A 13,882-nucleotide genomic window follows, 5' to 3' on the forward strand; every position below is an offset into this window, starting at 1 on the left:
ATATAGGAAATATCAACTTTTTTATATATTTAAAGCGCTATTTAGGTAGTCAACAAACAAACATAAAGTACCTGACACTTAAACTTGGGAAACCATATTAATTCTAATAATTTTCTGGAGGTTTTAATTGCTGGGGTCAAATTGACCCCAAGGGTAAAATATGTTAGTAAATGTGAAGGTAACAGGAGGGTTAAATACATATTTATTATGAATTATTCTACCTATTTCTGTTATCTCATTCGATAAGCTTTGCAGTCTGTGTCGTTGGTTCATAATCATGTTATTGTCATACAGTTACAACCCTCATGTGGTTTAACAATGTCGTCTTGCTGAACCTACACAGTGTGTAGTGAAAGCACGTTGTAGAGTTGCACTGATACGTTTATCCATCGATTGGTTCGGGTTAACATTAGAATAGATAATAGAATCGATTAGATTAGAAAATAGAAAAAGCGATTATAGAGTAGAACCACGTGGTCACGTCTGCTCATTCCACCGGGCTCTTCCTGTGACCAGAGTGACCCACGTTTCTGCAGGCTGAACTACCTGCAACCAGAATGCAAATGTCAACCATCACTCGAAACCACCACACTGTTAAAGAAAAAACTACCCATCCCGCTAAATGACAATGAAAGGAAAAAGAAAAGAAAAAAAGGACAGATTGCTTTATTCTACACCAGCGATTCCCAAACTGGTGGGCCGCGAAGGTACTGCAGGTGGGCCGCGAGAGGTCATTTACAATAAATGAATAACATGTTTTTAATTTTCAATTTTGAAAAGTTTAAAATTAATATAAAAATATTTATGATTTAAATTACGTGTTATTTTTTTATCTGACCTATTTTTCTGACCGCCAAACAAAACGATGTCAAATGGGGCGCCCTCTTGTAGTATTAGTTTATGTTTTGATCAGAGTTGTGATCAGCGCCGCTGCTCCCATAGCGCACTACGCGCTGCGCGTAGGGCACCACGTCCTGAGGGGGCTCCACAAAATAGGCAACTAATAATTATAATGCCGATATTATTTCAGTCTAGAAATATTAGGCGCCTTTTAGGCATGTATATCACAAAACAGGCAGAACAAGAGATATATTTAATCGCTCAGCACCCCCCCCCCGTTAACACATCTCGGGTCGCATCGCTCTGTCTGCCGTGATGCGCGCCGACACATCCGCTCACACAGGAGGGTCTTTCCTGGGTCAAAATGGGTCTTCGGTGCTCCCCAAAAAAAATGTTGCGCGCTGCGCACGCACCATCTATTCATGCACATCAGGCTGCTGAGTGAGTGATCAGCAACTGGCCGCTCAGACAAGTCGCGCAACCTACAGTTGCGTATTGATCAGACAAGAAGACACACTTATCAACTCCAGTAAATTTCGTCTACCCCCCGTCAACTCTTCTCGGCTCGCGCGCACCAGAGCTCCGATGTCGGCGCGCGCCTCCCTCAGCCGGGAGGCGCGCACAGGTGAGCACACCTCAGTGTTAAATTACGGCTTAGGCGCGCGCCCACATTTTCTCTATGCAGGAAAAACCCTGCACAGGTAAACACCCTCTCACTAGCACCCCCCGTCGACAACGCGTCGTCAACGCTGATTGGGATTTAAGTCTCGGGTGGGCCGCAGAAGATTTTCAGATTTCAAATTGGGCCGCAGCATTCTTGAGTTTGGGAACCGCTGTTCTACACATTTCAAGCTACAAGTACGATCACGCAGAATGCGTGTTCGTGGATTAAATAGAAAACAAGAGGCAAATGATCAACTTTAGCACAAACATCAGCAAGCATGCTCTCGCTCTCACACCCACAAAGTCATTTGAAATAAATACATTTTAAATACAAATTCAGTGTTAAATAAGCGATACAACTGCCGAATAGGTACTGCGCTCAGGAACGTCAACTGGAACTTTAAATACCTGACTGTGGGCTTCGTATCACATTTGTTTGCCTTCTCTTTCTTCGCATCGGTGAACCCTGGAAAAAAAAAAGGAAGAGTATAGGTGTGCGTATTGTGATGTCTTTAGAGGACGGGATCGTGAGGTGAGGCGTGGGTGCACAAATCAAGACGCCAGGCGAAGGTTTTGTTAAATCCAAGTCTTTGTAATTTGGTTCTTTGAAATCAAACAAAAGGCAAAACTTAACTCCACCACCCGTCGGTGTACACAACAAACATAATGTCCCGGACTCTCTTTAGTTCCCCCCCGGCTCATCAGCTTCATCCTTTTCAGCTGGGCGGCTGCCTTCTTCCGCCTGCACTGCTGAGTGGGAATTGTAGTCTTTCACCCCGGCTGGTTGTAGTCCCTGCTGCAACCACCGGGAGGGAATGTACCTCCCATTAAGCACTCTTCCTCTGATGACATCACATTTCCCCCTCCACTGGCTTGAGGCCTCCGCAGGACCAGACAAGGCCCACAGGACATCTCGTCGTGAGAGGGCATCTGCATTCCCGTGGTTCCGGCCTGCCCTGTGCACAACACAGAAGTTAAAAGCTTGAAGGCTGAGAAACCATCTTGTTACCCGACTGTTGGTTTCCTTATTTCTTGCCATCCACTGCAAAGGTGCATGGTCCGTGACAAGTGTGAATTTCCGCCCCCTGAGGTAATAGCGCAGGGTTTCGAGGGCCCACTTAACTGCCAGACATTCTTTCTCCAGTGTAGAGTATCTCTTCTCATGGGACAATAGCTTTCTGCTACTGTACAGGATGGGGTGCTCCTCCCCCTGCTGTACCTGGGAGAGTACTGCGCCCAGACCTACTTCTGAAGCATCTGTCTGTACCACAAACTCGCTGTTAAAGTCTGGAACGGCGAGCACGGGGTGGGAACACAAGGCCTTCTTGAGGTTCATGAAGGCATCCTCTGCTTCATGGGACCACTTCATCATTCGGGGCTGTTTCTTAGCCGTTAGGTCTGTTAGAGGGGCAACAAGATCAGAAAAATTAGGAACAAAGCGCCTGTAGTAGTTGGCCAGCCCTATAAAAGACATCACTTGTCTTTTTGTGACAGGGCGCGGCCAGTCTTGGATGGCCCTCAATTTGGCCTCTTGAGGTTTGACTAGTCCCCGCCCTATTGTGTATCCGAGGTACTTGGTCTCGCTATAGGCTAACCTACACTTGCTGGGGTTAGCTGTGAGACCTGCTTCACGAAGGGCTTCCAGCACCTTCTGTACTTGGGGCAAATGACTTTCCCAATCTCTGCTATGTATCACGATGTCATCTAAGTAGGCTGCTGCATACTTCGTGTGGGGCCGCAGGACCCTGTCCATGAGCCGTTGGAAGGTGGCAGGGGCTCCGTGCAGCCCAAATGGTAATTTGGTGTACTGAAAGAGCCCCTCACTTGTTGCAAAGGCAGTTTTCTCCTTGGAGGCTGGGGAAAGCAGGACTTGCCAGTATCCCTTTGTGAGATCCAGCGTTGTGATAAAGCGAGCCATTCCCAGACGATCTATCAATTCGTCCACTAGGGGCATGGGGTAAGCATCAAACTCTGATATCTCATTTAGCTTTCGAAAGTCATTGCAGAACCGAGGTGACATATCAGGTTTGGGGACCAGTACGATGGGGCTAGCCCAGGCACTATCTGACTCTTCAATAACCCCCAGCTGCAGCATCTTTTTAACCTCCTCCTGAATTGTTACCTTATGTGCCTCTGGCACTCTGTAGGGACGCTGATTCACTACTTTACCCGGCTTGGTGCGGATTTCATGTACAGCGAGGTGCGTTGTGCCGGGCTTAGCTGAGAACACCTCTCTGTTACGATCCACTAGCTCCATGCACCCCTGTCGTTGCTGGGGGGACAGGTCCGGGCCCATCATTATGACCTCCCTCGGTGCAGCTCCTGTGTCTTTTGGGGGTAAACAGCTTAATAGGACGTCTGCAGCGTGCCATTTCTTCAACAGGTTTACGTGGTACAGCTGTTCTGGTTTCCTACTCCCTGGCTGCTTTACTCTGTAGTTCACTTCTCCTACTCTTTCAATGATTTCATAAGGTCCCTTCCATGTTGCTAAAAATTTACATTCAGCGGTGGGTACCAGTACCAGGACCCGGTCTCCTGGCCTGAACTCTCTGGGCTGCGCAGGGCGGTTGTACGACGCTTGCTGTTCTTTCTGAGCTTTTTCCATGTGCTCTCTGACAATAGGATAAATGGCACTCATTCTGTCTTTCATGGCCTCCACATGCTCGATAACTGTGCGGTGAGGACAAGGCTGTTTTTCCCAGGATTCTTTCGCCAGGTCCAGGATCCCCCTGGGTTTGTAAGAGTACAAGAGCTCAAAAGGTGAGAAGCCTGTAGAGGCTTGGGGAACCTCCCTCACGGCAAACATCAGGTAGGGGAGGAGTTGATCCCAATTACGGCCATCTTTTTCAATTGTCTTCCTCAGCATCATTTTAAGAGTCTTGTTGAACCTCTCTACCAGTCCGTCCGTTTGTGGATGGTATACTGACGTTCTGAGGTGCTTGATCTTTAGGAGGGAGCACAGGCCTTTGGTGACACGCGACATAAAAGGGGTTCCCTGATCTGTCAGTATCTCTTTTGGAAGTCCCACTCTACTGCTTAGGAGGAACAGTTCTTTTGAGATCTGCTGGGCTGTAGCCTTTCTGAGGGGTATAGCCTCGGGGTACCTGGTAGCATAGTCCACTAGGACCAGAATATACTGATAACCCCGAGCACTTTTGGGTAGGGGACCCACAATATCTAACCCAATCCTTTCAAAGGGGACCTCAATGATGGGGAGGGGAATCAGGGGATTTCTAAATGAGGGTCCACAAGCTGACATTCTGGACAACTTCTGCAATAGTTTTCCACTTCCTTGTGAATGCCTGGCCAGAAGAACCGCTGAAGAATCCTATCTTTGGTCTTTTCCATTCCTAGATGGGCACCAAGCAGGTGTGTATGGGCCAATTGTAACACAGTAGAGCGAAAGGATTTCGGCACTAACAGCTGCTCTGTTACTTCCTCTCGCACTTCGACTACTCGGTACAGTAGGCCATTCTTCACAGCAAAATGAGGGTAAGTTAACCTGTCTCCCTGGTCTTGGTCCACCCCTTCAATTACTCTCACACTTTGTAACGCATTTCTTAATGTGGGGTCATTGAGTTGAGCAGTACCATACTGGCCTGTGAGTGGGGCCTCAGCTGTTGGTCTTCCTTCCTCGCTTGATGACGGCTGGTGGCTTCCTTGGGGCTCCTCTTGGTCTTCTGAGGCTGGGTCCACCTCGCTGGCTGATTCTGCAGCACCGAGAAAAGCATTCACTGGAGCAGAGGTAAGTGTTAAACCAGTCTTGGACACACTCTTTGATCTACATTTCAGTTTAACTTTACCTCGGGGTTGTCCTGTCTCCCTCGACCGTCTCTCCTGTACCTCTCTCCAGAGCCGGAGGAACAGGGGACAATCTCTTCCGATTAAAAGAGGGACAGGCAGGGAATCTATCACCCCCGCTTTGACTTCACACATGCCTTGCGTTGTGATTAGCTTCAGCGTACAAGTAGGATACTGGCGTGTATCACCATGGACACACGACACTGGCCGTGTCCCTTCCTGAAGCCAGTCCATTCCCTCTACTAACGGTTTGTGGACTAGTGTATAATTACTTCCGGAATCCAGTAAAGCTTCCACATCCTGATTATTAAGCTTCACAGGGCAAGTAAAAGCTTTGTGCTCTGTACCCTCCATCAAGGAGGCGTAGAGGTGTGTAGGCTGGCTACTAGCGGACTCTGCTGTCGGCATTAGTTCATCTCCTTTATTGCATTGCCGTGAAATATGTCCGGGCTCCCCGCATCTGTAGCATATCCGCGTACCCCTCTCTAGCATACTTTTGTTTTGCTCTCGCTCAGCCTGATAACGTCCCTGTATTTGCTGGCTGGTGTTACTTTGTGCGAGTCTTACGGGCTGGGGATATGGATTAGCGGGTCTTGCTTGCCCCATGGGTGGCTCCTTTTTTCCCATGCGGAGCATTTCATTAGTGGCCTGGTACTGTTCCACTGCCTCCACTAAGGCAACGGCCGTAGCGCTAAGGCCAACCACCCTCTTCGCTTCATAGGGCAGTGCCCGTAAATACCGATCTACCACAACGGCTTCCGCTATAGCTGCAGCAGAGGTTTTACTTGGATCCAGCCATTTCTTTGTGATGCGTATTAGCTCATGCATCTGTGTCCGGGGAGGTTGGTCATTCCTAAAGCTCCAATTGTGGAACCGTTGGGCCATTCCAAACTTAGTAAGTCCTATTCTACTCAATATTTCCTCTTTGAGGGCATCATAGTCATTTGCTACTGAGCTATCCAAATCTTGAAAAGCCTTCTGTGACTCACCGGACAGGAACGGAGCAAGGTCTGATCTTCCGGCCATTTTTCTCTGGTTGCGGCGTTTTCAAACGCATGCAGATAGGCTTCTGGATCATCGGCGGGTCCCATTTTAGGGATAAAATCACTGGCCCGGATAACAGGGTTGGGGTTCGGTGACCTTGCATTTTGAAGCTGACTTCTCTGTAGCTCAAGTTCCTCCTCCTTCAACATGTTGGCTCTTCTTTGCTCCTCCAGCAGGGCCCGGTTCGTCTCCACCTGGAGCTTAGTGCTTTGCGCCAGCAGCTGTAGCATTTCCTCCGTAGCGTTGTCACCGGTTCTCAATTGTGCAAAGCGAATGGTCAACTCACTGATGGACATTCGCTTCCACCCACCCCTCTGCGTTTGGCATTCTCCACCACTGTGATGTCTTTAGAGGACGGGATCGTGAGGTGAGGCGTGGGTGCACAAATCAAGACGCCAGGCGAAGGTTTTGTTAAATCCAAGTCTTTGTAATTTGGTTCTTTGAAATCAAACAAAAGGCAAAACTTAACTCCACCACCCGTCGGTGTACACAACAAACATAATGTCCCGGACTCTCTTTAGTTCCCCCCCGGCTCATCAGCTTCATCCTTTTCAGCTGGGCGGCTGCCTTCTTCCGCCTGCACTGCTGAGTGGGAATTGTAGTCTTTCACCCCGGCTGGTTGTAGTCCCTGCTGCAACCACCGGGAGGGAATGTACCTCCCATTAAGCACTCTTCCTCTGATGACATCACAGTATGTAAAAAAATGTTTTGTTACTGTCGCAATATCAAGATCATACCGGTCGCTCGCTCAAATTCCTCCCGTGAGCAGAAGAGGTGGAAGCAAAGCCATCCATCCTGTTACCTGTCAAATGACCAATAACATTGTGACGGTCCCCGTGTCTAATCACTAATCATGTCCTTAGGTGAGTGATTGCCGGATGCAGCACACCTGGTCCGAGAGCAGGAGGGCATAAAGGCCTTGATCCAGGCTGTGCAGGTCGCGTTGTTCTCCTCACAGGTGGAGTCGTGGTGGTGGTTGGGACTTTGCTGCTGGTTCCTTTGCTGTTGGTTTCCTTTGCTGTTGGTTTCCTTTGGTTCGGCTGTCAATACTCGCACTCCTTCACACACACATGCACATGGACACTACTGATGTTACTGACTGCCACACTTCACTACGTTGTGTTCCGTTAGTACGTTAAATAAACACTTTTTCCTTAATTTAATGCTGTGTCCGCGCCATATTTGTCATGCCCTAAGAGTCGGGTTGTGACAAATTGGGGGCTCGTCCAGCTTTTTCCCGTGTGCAGTAGGTGATTTGGGAACGTGTAGCGGTGGGCTGTTGAATTTGTTTGCTTGCAGCATTTGCGGCAACTACACGGTAAAAAGTGTTCTTAAGGTGGGTTTACGTCGTAACTTAGCTGTATGTGGCGCATATATGCAAATATTTGGTTGAGCACTTTCCAGGGCATTCATTTGTTGTTTGTGCCGCTCGTGGGATTTTAGGTTTTGGGTTTGAGCTACTCCGTAAATTACGATAGTTATTGTAGTCTTTGCTCTTCAGTATTCGAGGAGGTTTGTTACATTTATGCTGCGGCGGGTCCGGATCACGATTGCAGGTTGCTCTGTGCGTAAGTGGTGTGGAGTTTCCCCTGGTAGGCGTAGCGACGTTCCCTGTTGGGTTCGTTGAGCGGTGTTTGTTGTTGTGCTGTGGCGAATGTGGTTGAAGCTTGCTTGGGAGCATGGCCGTGGTGTCTGGAGTTGCTAGCTTGCTAGTCGCCCTGCTAAACCAGCGGTCTTCAGTGCATAAATACCCACCACAAGTAGCTGCATGAAGACTAGGGACGAGCTTAGATAGTAGGGAGACTCTACACCAAGTTGAGGGTTATTCCTCATTGCACGCAGGGGTTCACTTTGTGGGGTCTGTCTGGGTCTGCCGTGGTGGTAAACGTGGCTTTTGTTGGTCGTCTTGGTAAATAGTTGAGATGTCGGAGGCTGAGGCGTTCGTTGATGCTCCATCTCAGGAGTCCCTGGATGTGTGCACAAGAGAGCAGCTGCTTTGGATCGCAGATCATTACAAGGTGGTGGTTGAAGGGGACAAACGTTTCAAAGAGAATATCAAAGATGCTATAGTGTCAGAATTGATTGAGAGAGGGATTATGTCTGAGGGGAAAGATTCTGGCCCCGTTTCTACTGCTGCGTCTTTTCGAACTCATGGACTAACGTTTGAGCAACAAAAGGAGATTTTGCTGTTGCAGATGGAACATGAAAGGAATAAACAGGAGAGTAAACTGAAACATGAAAGGAGTAAACTGGAATTGGAGAATAGTAAGCAGATAGAGATGGAGAGAAGCCGCCAAGAGCTGGAGAGATATCGTTTGTCTCTGATCGCAGATGGCAAGTTGTCCTGGGACGGGCAGGGCCCACCGGGGCCCAGGCCTGCGGGGAAGCACGTGGATGTGAGTAATTTGCGCTGGTTGCCACCGTTTAATGAGAGGGATCCTGACACGTTTTTTTTGCTATTTGAACGGGAAGCTAAGGCTAGAGACATGGTCCTCCCAGTAGTTCAGGGCATCCATGGGAGTCTGGCGTTTCATTTTCAAGCAGTTTGGACGTTTTTTTAAATATACCGGAAGTACCTCTTATAAAGGGTCTAGAGCTTAGTGCTTTTAGTATGTTCATCACACCATCCAGGCCTATCTGGCGTTCTAATTTCAAGCATTTTGGAGCATGTTGAAAAATCGCTATAGCCACATGCTAACCATTAGCCAAGCCTTCTAAAGCATTTTTTGAAGTGAATATTGAGAATTAAAATACAGGGTCAAGGACCATGGGTTCAGACATCCCTGACTGATGTGCCCCTAGGAGATGGGCCCTTGATCCTGGCTACTTTTCTTGCAAATTGACCATCTTCCTACCTTAGTAGAGCAAAAGTTAGGGTAAATTGGCAAACACGGCCGGCCCATACAGATGTATTTGAAATGACCTTTTTCAGGGGAACCAAATTGTGTCATTTGGAATCACTTTTATGGGCCGGGAATGCATTCCGAATGACCCGGCTCCTCCTGGTGGCGAAAAACCGTCACCGGAGGATTGGAGTACATTTAATCCATTTAAAAAAAAATCATAACTCGGCGATCGAAGGTCAGAATTGAAATCTTTTTTTCCCAGATGAAGCGCGGGAAGGGGCACTGTGAGCCTGAGGTGTGTTTCGATTTTTAGCACCCTCAAAAAGGCTCCAAAATGCAGCCCGAAGTTTTTGACCCCCGGACACCCGAAATGTACGCCTCGTGACCCCAGGGGGCAGACGGCTGGGTATACATTTTATTTTGGGCAACGGCTTGGCTGGGAGTAGAGTTTGGACTGACACTCCTCCCGCACAGGTGGTCACATGTGGGCCAATTGATTCTGCATTTGACAAGAGCTCCAGAGTGTTGCCTGAGGTTTTTCCATCCTGCGTATTTACGCGCGCTATGAGCAGGTCAGACCCTGCCATGTCATTGGTCGACACGGTGGAGGTGGTGTCGGAGGTCCCGGTTCTGTCCGGGCTTCCTGTGTCACTGTCGCGCGGAGAGGTCGTGGAGCAGCGGGGTGGGGATTCGTCTTTGAGAGAAATGTTTAAGCGAGTTTTGCCCGTTTCGGAGATGAATGGTGCAGTTAGTGGCTACTTCTTGCAGAACGAGATGTTCGGAGGATGGCTTCCCATTGGTGAGGATTGTGGGGGAAATGAGGTTTTCTATCTTGTGGTGCCGACTGGGGTACGCGGTCTTGTCTTGGAGGTGGCGCATGATAGGGGTGGACACTTTGGAAGCCGGGGAGCATTCGAGAGGTTTCGGCAGACCCTTGGGTCTCTTCTGTGTGGATTTTGTGCTGAGCTTCGGTACTGCGGGCAGTCCCTCTTTATGTGAGCACTGGATCCACACAGGAAGCAGCAGCGCACCTCCATCGAGTACCGCTTCCTCCAGGGCTCGTTCTGGTGTCTTCCCTCCTCCACCATGTGCTCCGGCCTTTTCTCAGAGTCCCGTCTGCGTTTGTACCTGGACCACAAGTCATTCACAAGCGTGACGCAAACGCATAGCTCGACACAGAGTAGGCAATTAACACGGCAACGAAGTCGGGCTTGCGCTGGGATTTTGTACCTACTTTTTTTTTGTCACTTAAATATTTTATTTGTTTAATGATATAAACATAAAACAAGTACAGAAATGTCAGACATAAACATATATATACACCCATATACATACCCATACACACACACACAGACATACATACATATACACACGCATACATACACACACATATATACACACACACATACACTCCCCTCCTCCAAAACACAAAAAAGAAAAAAAAACAACAACAAAAAACAACCCCGGCACCCCCTTAATTATCTTTTACTTGTAAGTGTGTATACACTACCCTGCCTCTGCATTTGCAATCCCCTCAAAATCCAAATCTTACCCCTGAGTATTTGACCCCTCCTCTAATTTGTAATGAAAGCCATCAGACTTTTCCATGCTTAGTCAGTTTGGCTTGAACTGTTCTTCATCCTGGCAATCATACTTTCAAAAGCAGCCGTCTCCGTCATGAGTTTCAGCCAATCTGTGAGCGTGGCCGTATGTGGGCTCTTCCAGTTTCTCAGGATAAGCCTTGCTGCCACCATGAAGCCTGTTAGTGACAGTCTGATCTCTGCTTTGGTGAGGCCTGGTGGCACCAGTGATGTGTCCCCTAATAAACACAGTTGTGGGGATTCTGGTAAAGGCCGCTTGAGCCACCCTTCTAATGTCTTTAGGACTGCCTTCCATAAAGGCCACACATTGGAGCACTCCCACATAGCATGTAGAAAAGTGCCCATTTCTATATTACATTTCCAACAATTATGATCTTGCCTCAATCCCATTTTATACAGTTTCAGAGGTGTAAAATAATATCTGTGTACAATTTTATAGTGAGTAAACTTGCTTCTTGCATCCCTTGTAGCCCAGCCTACATTTGATATTATTTCTTGCCATACATCTCCCTTTATCTCAGTCCGAAGATCTTTTTGCCATACTAGTCTCAGTCCTTCGCACATTCCAACTTGAATATTCGACAATTTTCGATAAAATATTGAGGCAGATTGTTGGGTACGGGAAGCATTTAGGAACTCCTGAATCTTATTCTCTTCTTTCTTTTCTATTTTCAGTCCGAACCCAGCCCCCATGCTACTCCTCAACTGTAAATACTTCCAGAAATCCCCCTTCTCATCTAAATTAAACGTTTCTTTAAGGTCCTCAAATGATTTAAATGAGCCATCTCTGTAGAGATCTTTGATGACATGTACTCATTTTGCCAGCCATGTATCCCATATAAATACATTTTTCCCTAAGCAGATGTGAGGGTTATTCCAAGTGGAGGAATAGCTTTGTTTATATTGAGAAATCCCCAGAATCTTATGTGCCCTTGCCCATGCCCACTTGGAGTGTTGTACTACTTGATTTCTTTGGTCGGTTTCTGTTGTGTGTTTCTGAGATAGCAAGTCCATAACCTGGAGTGGAAAGGCCAATTCCCCTTCCATCTTTACCCATGCCGGATTAGATTCATAATTTGCCCAGTGCCGTGCAATTTTATTTATTTCGAATGCTATGCTATATAATTCCATATTTGGAAGAGCCAATCCCCCATTATCTCTTGAGGCCCAGAGCTTTTTCATACTAATTCTAGGCGTTTTGTTATTCCATAAAAATGTTTTACAAAGCTGGTTATATTGTTTAAAGATCTCCTCGGAGATGGTTACTGGTATCATCATAGAGATGTAATTAAATTGTGGAGCGACCACCATCTTAATGATATTAATCTTTCCCCATAAGGTAAGATTTAACACTTTCCATTCATCAAAGTTAGTCCTAATTCTTTTAATTAAAGGAAGCATATTAAGAGAGATTATATTTTCTATGTCTGAGCACAGCCTAATACCCAAATATTTTAGTCCCCTTGGGATCCATTTAAACTGGGATGAATCGACCGTTGATAGAATGCATCCTCTTGATATCGGCATGCATTCAGACTTTTGCCAATTTATTTTGTAACCTGATATTTTTGAGAAGGACTCAATTGTGGATAAAACATTAGGGATTGACAACAAAGGATCCTTGATCAATAATAAAATGTCATCTGCATACATAAACATTTTATGTTCCTCTTCCCCTTGTACGACCCCCTTAATACCCTCATCTGTCCTTATTGCAATAGCCAAAGGCTCTAAGAATAGTGTGAAGAGTAGGGGACTTAGAGGGTCTCCCTGTTTGGTACCTCGCTCTAAATTAAAAAAGGGGGATATCATTCCATTTGTCATCACTGCTGCTCGTGGATTTGAATAAATTACGTTTACCCATTTTACAAATGTTTCCCCAAACCCAAATCGTTTAAGAGTATATCGCAAAAAGTTCCACTCCACCCTATCAAATGCTTTTTGGCCATCCAAGGAGAATGCAGCTATGGGAGTGGTTTCCCCCTGATTAAGCTGTATAAGATGTAGCAGACGTCTGACGTTGTCTGCAGATGATCTTCCCTTTATAAATCCTACTTGATCAGAATGTATTAAGCGTGGTAGGATATTTTCTAGCCTCATTGCTAACATTTTTGTTAGGATTTTGCAGTCTACATTAATTAAGCTCACAGGTCTATAACTTCCTGGTTCGGTCGGATCTTTATCTTTTTTAACAATCAAAGATATCAGGGCTTCGTTATATGTTCCTGGTAGCTCTCCTAATGATAATGATTCCTCATAAACCGTTGTCAGGATGGGAGCCAATTTATCGACATATTTTTTATAATATTCGGCGGGAAAGCCATCTAGCCCAGGTGATTTTCCAGGCTTCATGAGAGCGATAGCAGACTTGACCTCTTCTACTGTTATGGGGCTGTCTAAACAGTTTTTCTGATCCATAGATATCTCTGAGAGGTTTATTTTAGAGAAGAATGTCTCATAATCATCCACTTCTGGATCAGCCTCCAATTTATAGAGTTCACTATAAAAACTTGCAAATATCCTATTGATTTCCTTTGTATTTGTCATCAGTTTCCCCATTTCATTTTTAACCGCTGGTATAGCATAACTTACCTCTTTTTGTTTGAGTTGTCTGGCTAATAATTTCCCAGATTTTTCACCACTCTCATAGAAATTACTTTTTAGCCTAAATAGGGCATACTGTGCTTTTTTATGATATTTCATTTAATTTAAATTTGAGATCACACCATTGTTTAAGCAGTAAATCAGTGTGACTTGTGGACAGGGCAGTCCCTCTTTATGTGAGCACTGGATCCACACAGGAAGCAGCAGCGCACCTCCATCGAGTACCGCTTCCTCCAGGGCTCGTTCTGGTGTCTTCCCTCCTCCACCATGTGCTCCGGCCTTTTCTCAGAGTCCCGTCTGCGTTTGTACCTGGACCACAAGTCATTCACAAGCGTGACGCAAACGCATAGCTCGACACAGAGTAGGCAATTAACACGGCAACGAAGTCGGGCTTGCACTGGGATTTTGTACCTACTTCTTACGCATGGGGCAGACCTTCATGAAGTGGCCAATCTTGCCACAGATGTGGCAGCAGCGGTCATT

The sequence above is a fragment of the Pseudoliparis swirei genome, chromosome 18, assembly GCF_029220125.1.
Source record: "Pseudoliparis swirei isolate HS2019 ecotype Mariana Trench chromosome 18, NWPU_hadal_v1, whole genome shotgun sequence".
Lineage (NCBI taxonomy): Eukaryota > Metazoa > Chordata > Actinopteri > Perciformes > Liparidae > Pseudoliparis > Pseudoliparis swirei.